Below are 6,000 nucleotides of genomic sequence, written 5' to 3'. Positions count from 1 at the left end.
AGTAATTAAAGAAGTAGAACTAGAAGAACACAGGGGCACAGAAAACGAGAGAACTGCAAAAAAGGGAAAATGACAACTACTACAGTGATCAAAGAGTATCGCGCCTAATAAGAGACAATTAAAAAATCATAAGTGTTTTTCAAAAGAGCAAAGACACCAGTGGGGCAGGGTGAGAAAAAAAGAGTGCATGCTCAGGAAACAGCAGCAGGGAGCAAAGCCAACTACTCCAGGAGGAGAAAGTACAGACTGCTTCACAGTGTATGTCCTAGTCATTTTTCTATAATAGAGATCCCTGAATAATTCAAACCTTTTACCTGATAATCTGAGTCTGCAAATGGACTGAAAATAATGAACGTGACTTCCCCAAACATATGGTCTTAGAATGGCTTCTTCTCCCCTATCCCTGGTGTTACTGCAGTTCCTGCTTCTTTAAATAATTTCAATCTCCAAAGAACTATATTTTAAGACATTTTTATTCTTAAGTCTATAATGTGTGAAAGTTTCAAAATAATATAAATATCCATTTTTAATACAATCCACCATTCTGAACTCTGCTTGGTCATCTTTAGAGAGAATAAATATATCTCTATATATCATCTAATGCTCATTTTCTATAATTAGAGTGAAGGAAGTGATATCAGTAATAAGTACCTTTTATTCCTGAAGAGGTTCAACATTTATAAGAAGAGAAAAATATATTAGATCTACTTATGAACTCATAAGGAGTCATTAGAGAAACTAAAGAAGCTAAAATAAAGTTGTAGCAATAATACAAACAGAAGGACTATTTTCAATTTTTTTCTTCCTTTCAAGATTTTATTTACATTCATGTCAGTTAACATAAAGTGTGGTACTGGTTTCAGGAGTAGAATCTGGTGATTCATCACTTACACACAAAGCCCAGTTGCTCACCCCAACACGTGTTCTTCTTCTTCATGCCCATCTCCCATTTAGCCCATCCACCCTCCCACCTTCCCAGACTATTTTCAATTGTTAACAAATGAAAATTGTATATATTATTCTAGTTATTTTCTTAAAAGTCTTTTTCTTACCTCAGAGATGTAGCTAGATAAAACTGTACTTCCAGTTTTCTCCAAACTGCTTTGACCTATGCTTCCATCTCATGAATTCCAAGACAGTATTAAACTGATGCATATTTTCATAAATCTGTTAAAAAAAAAAAAAGAAACTAACTTAGACTAAAAGAAACATGCAAAAGCAATACTGTACATTTGTCAGGTGTAAAATTATACATTTTCAATGTAAAGTCAATGAAAATGCTGAAGTATTTTAATATGTCACTTTACCATTTTCCCAACCTCTACCCAAAGAAGTTTCCCATTTTGCTTAATTTCAACTTCACAAATGTAACAATAGCTCTGTGGAAAAAATTACTTGCATGTAAAATTTCTATATTGGCTTGAAAAAACATGAACAGCTAGAAGCAGCACTAAAATTTACAATTCTACGATATTCAAATTCATGCTTAGGCAAAAATATATTTGGCCACCTACCGAATATCCCTATTTTCACTTTTTATCACAAAATCTCAGTAAGCAGTTTTAATTTCAGTCAACCTTCCACCTAGAATATTAAGGACTGGAGGGGTCAGGAATTAATGGCACTGCATGGTCTAAACTCAGGGGATAGGTTACAACTATGTTACCACTGACATTTAGTTCCCCTGCTTTAAAACACAGAGTTCAAAAATATAAAAGAGGGAAACAATAAAAAATTTTTAATTTAAAAAGGCATGTTGTTTACTTAGAGATTTAAGAAATAATTTTATTGAATCTATTTTTAACTGAAACTTCAAATAGCAAAGTATTGTTTCATAGTCTTAAAAAGGAAAAATTTTAAGTTGTATGAACACTACCTATGTCCCACTGCAAGGTCAAAATGCCTTTGTCTTCAAGTCCATTTAGAAGTATCACTTGTGTCACACTGAGGTTTAGTAGTCTTGGCAATAATGACTGAATTAATGTAAGCTGGGGCAATCTGAAACGATCTAGCATATCAGATAGCAGCCTTTCTTAAAGACAAGAGTCTCCACTCAGCAGACAGGCTGCCATAGGACCATGCTAAATCTTTCATGGTCCAACTAAAGACAGACTGACCCTGAAAGCAATTAGTAATGCTTTGTCTGCACTTAGGAGCCTTAAATAGTCTTCTCAATGCACCAGTTACCCACAACTTAACTGGTCTGTAACATTTTTCAGGGTACTCACAGGACTATAAAACTCTTAGACCATCACTCAGAGAAATGAGGGCAGGAATGGAGATACAGTGTTTAGTGATTTTTTTTCCCTGAGTTGTTCACAGTCTTAAAACATTTCCCTTTTATAATCAAAAAATAAATGCACTGTGTTTTCATGTTAGAAATGACAAATATCTTCCTCCAAAGTCACTCTTTGCCAATAACACTATTCTTCCCTAACAGTATATATGAAGAAAAGAGGGAAGGCAATCACTATATTAAACAAAGTTCAGATTAACCCATCCTCATAAATGTTAAAGCAATCCATCAAAAGACCGGTTTAAAAAAATATGGCCTGGGGCACCTGGGCTCACTCAGTCGTTGAGCCTCTGCCTTTGGCTCTGGTCATGATCCTGGGGTCCTAGAATCGAGCTCCACACAGGACTCCCTGCATGGCAGGGAAGCCTGCTTCTCCCTCTCCCACTCCCCCTGCTTGTGTTCCCTCTCTCGCTGTGTCTCCCTCTGTCAAATAAATAAATAAATAAATAAATCTCTATATATACACACATGTACATGGATTCTAATTCTACCAATTATTTCTAATGGATCAAATAAAATTAACATGTAAACCATCTAGCCATTGTTTACCCATGGACTACTTATTACAACAATAAGAACATGTGTTAACTACCACAAAGATCTGGTCAAAACCGAACACTAAACAAGTATAATAATATTTTTATCAAAGATCTTGTGTCTAAAACTTTCAAGCCCATTAGTTCTAGAAAACACATTAAGGAAAAGGTAATTCTTTTAATAATACATTGGGTCTTCTTAACAACAGAATAAGTGAAAAAAAATCAAACCTTTTTAGATATATTCTAGTATTTTATAATTGAGCTAACATCAGAATTTTCTTAAAGTTCATAAATATTTGTAAACAAACCTGAAAAGTGCATTTTAGTCCCACATTATCTTTACAAAATATCTTTATTTGCCATCACAATGTACAATCCTTCTTGGTTTTCAAAATTAGTGAAGTCATTATTTAAACCACCAAGGTACTTAAAAGCTCATTAACCATACAGAACCCATCAGTGACAAATATCAACTGTGGATATTTCAGTTATCTCTCATTCTGAGGTGCTGGAATACCCCCATTCACTGCCATATTAGTAAGATTTGCTTTATAGAAAAGAACAATGTACATATGATTTGATAAATATGCTAGTCTAAGACAAAACTTAAGATTACTTTTGAGTTTGTTCCAGATGTCAAAAAGTAGTCAATCCCTAGTAGTCACAAACTCAGCAATACTGACTGCATACTTTTTCTTTCCACCACTCCAAATACTGTCCTCCTCAACTGCATTTCTCCTCCCTAAGCACACACAAGAAGTACCACAAATACCATACAAGTATTGCTGTTAACACTATCACTGCATGCATATAATGCTTTTAAAAAATCAGAACCAAACTACAAAATACTTGACAAAACATCCCAGCTGGGCTCTTAAACTAAAGGCATTACTGTTAAAACTTTTGGTACATTAAACTGGAAAATTCAAACATCATGCTTCAGAAAACGATAACACAGTTTTAGCTGTAAGTAATTCAAGCAAACAGTGTAATTTAGGTTTATCATACACTTCTATAATAAAGCAGGTAACCAGAGAACACAGAAACGGAGGGTCAACTTATGGACGGGTTATGTTCTAAAAGACCACTTATAAATTGAATGTAAGCTTGATTTTGAAACTTAAGATGCCTTTCTCATAAAACCAAAGACATAAGCAACAATATTAAACCTGTGATACAAATGAACTACAGTACACAATTCTCATCACAGCACTCTGATGCTTACACATATTTCCATACCAAACTTCAAATTTTTATTCACTGTTGTAATCCCAGAATCTAGCATAGCCGATGACATAGAGTAGGATTTCAACAAATACTGGCAATCTCAGGTACTGAACAGCAACAACTCAATGATAGGAGAAACTGGCTTGTCTAGAAAACTTACCTATCTTAATTATATCAGACAACCAAAAGACAAAGGGAAAAAGCTTCTTCCAAAAGAGACAGGTGAAAAAGATTCTTAACATCAGGGTGAGAAGACTCTGATTAAGCCAGTTGTGGCAATTTCCATTCTTCCTGCCAATCAGTAGTTTTGCCATAAGCATCTGATGCAATTCCAGCCAGTAAGACAAGAGAGTAAGTTTGCTAGAAAACTACGCACTGGGAAAAGTGTTTCTGGGAAAGGTTTTATGCCTAATTAAAAAAAAAGACATCTTCCCATCACCTTTTTTCCTAGGGAACTCTGGGTTTGAATGTGTCAAGTAGCATGATGGCAGCCATCAGAACCATGAGAAGGTGACAGCCTAGAAGGACAACCCAACAGATTTAGAATGGCTGCATTAAGACAGAAAGAATCTGGGTCTTTGGTGCTGTTGTTAGGCTTGAATAAATCCTAAAATGATATCATTACATTGGACCTTTTTACTAAATTACATTAAATCCTTTTATTGTTTAACCAGTTTTCAATTACCAAAAGTAACCCAGCGAATACTGTGATTCAGAAACTAATACACCATTTGCTTCCATAAATTCAAATGTTATATTTATACAATAAAATAATAACTCACCTAAATTTATATCACAATCCAGATGCTTCTTTTGAACTAGATACATATTTTCAAAATACTAAATATTAGAAGAAATCAATCAATCAACATACCCAAATCAAACAATCAAAATACGGAATTTCACAGAGACAGAAAATAGATTAATGGTTGTCTGGGACTGGGCATGGAGGGTGGGAATGGAGAAAGACACCAAAATGATGATCCACAAAAGGAAAAAAGGAGGTAAATTAGAATTCATCAAAATTAAAAATATCCTTCTGCAAAAGGCCATGTTAAAAAGATGAAAAGACAAGACACACAATGTGAGACAATGTTTGCCAGCCATACATGTGACAAAGGACCCAACTAGAATATACCAAATCTCAAAATTAAAAGTTAAAAAAAAAAAATCACCAAGAAATTGGGCAAAAGAGTATGAAAAGAGATTTCGCTGAAGAAGATATTTGGATGGCAAATCAGTATATAAAAAGCTTAACAACACTAGCCATCAGGGAAATGCAAATTAAGACCCCACTGAGATACCACTACACACCTACTGGAACAACTAAAATAAAAAACAGTGACGATACTAAATGCTCACAATATGAAGAAAGTGCAGCTTTCAGACATTGTTGGTGAGAACGTAAAATGGCACAGCCACTTTGGAAAATAGTTTGGAAGTTTCTTTAAAAAAATGAAATACACACTGACATGTAACCAAACACGCTTGGGGTTGCAAAGAAATAAACATGAATATTAGCAGCAGTTTTATTTTTAATCGCCAAAAATTGGGGAAAACAAAACGTCCTTCAAAAGGTGAATGGTTAAACAAACTGTGGTGCAACCACACAACAAAATTCTACTCAGCATAAAAAAAGATAAACTAGTGACACACAAAACAACTTGGGTGAATCTCAAAGGATTAGGCTGAGTGCAAAAAGGTCACATACTATATGATTCCACTTATAAAACACTCTCAAAATGACAAAAATCATACAGATGATGGAGGACACGTGTATGTGCAGCACAAGGGAGACCTTTGTGTGACAGGATCTATGTCTTGATGCTGAGCTGGTTAAACAAAATCTAAATGTATGTTTAAATGGCACAGCGCTATACATATAAAATGAACCAATGTCAGTTTCTGTTTGGACACTACATCAAGTAGCATTAAGTA

General features: G+C 34.5%; 1 protein-coding gene across 2 annotated transcripts in view; it reads right to left on the bottom strand.

The window, feature by feature from the left end:
* BMPR1A (bone morphogenetic protein receptor type 1A) overlaps positions 1–6,000 on the bottom strand; it is a 137,961-nt gene that overhangs the window by 61,111 nt on the left and 70,850 nt on the right. For both annotated transcript variants that reach the window (XM_082718018.1, XM_082718019.1), the window contains exon 2: positions 1,053–1,167. The gene's annotated coding sequence lies outside the window, so the exon portion shown is untranslated. The remainder of the gene's footprint in view (positions 1–1,052; positions 1,168–6,000) is intronic.

This window comes from Mustela nivalis (genome assembly GCF_964662115.1).
Source record: "Mustela nivalis genome assembly, chromosome: 2".
NCBI lineage: Eukaryota > Metazoa > Chordata > Mammalia > Carnivora > Mustelidae > Mustela > Mustela nivalis.
This window is presented reverse-complemented; position numbering and strand designations above follow the sequence as displayed.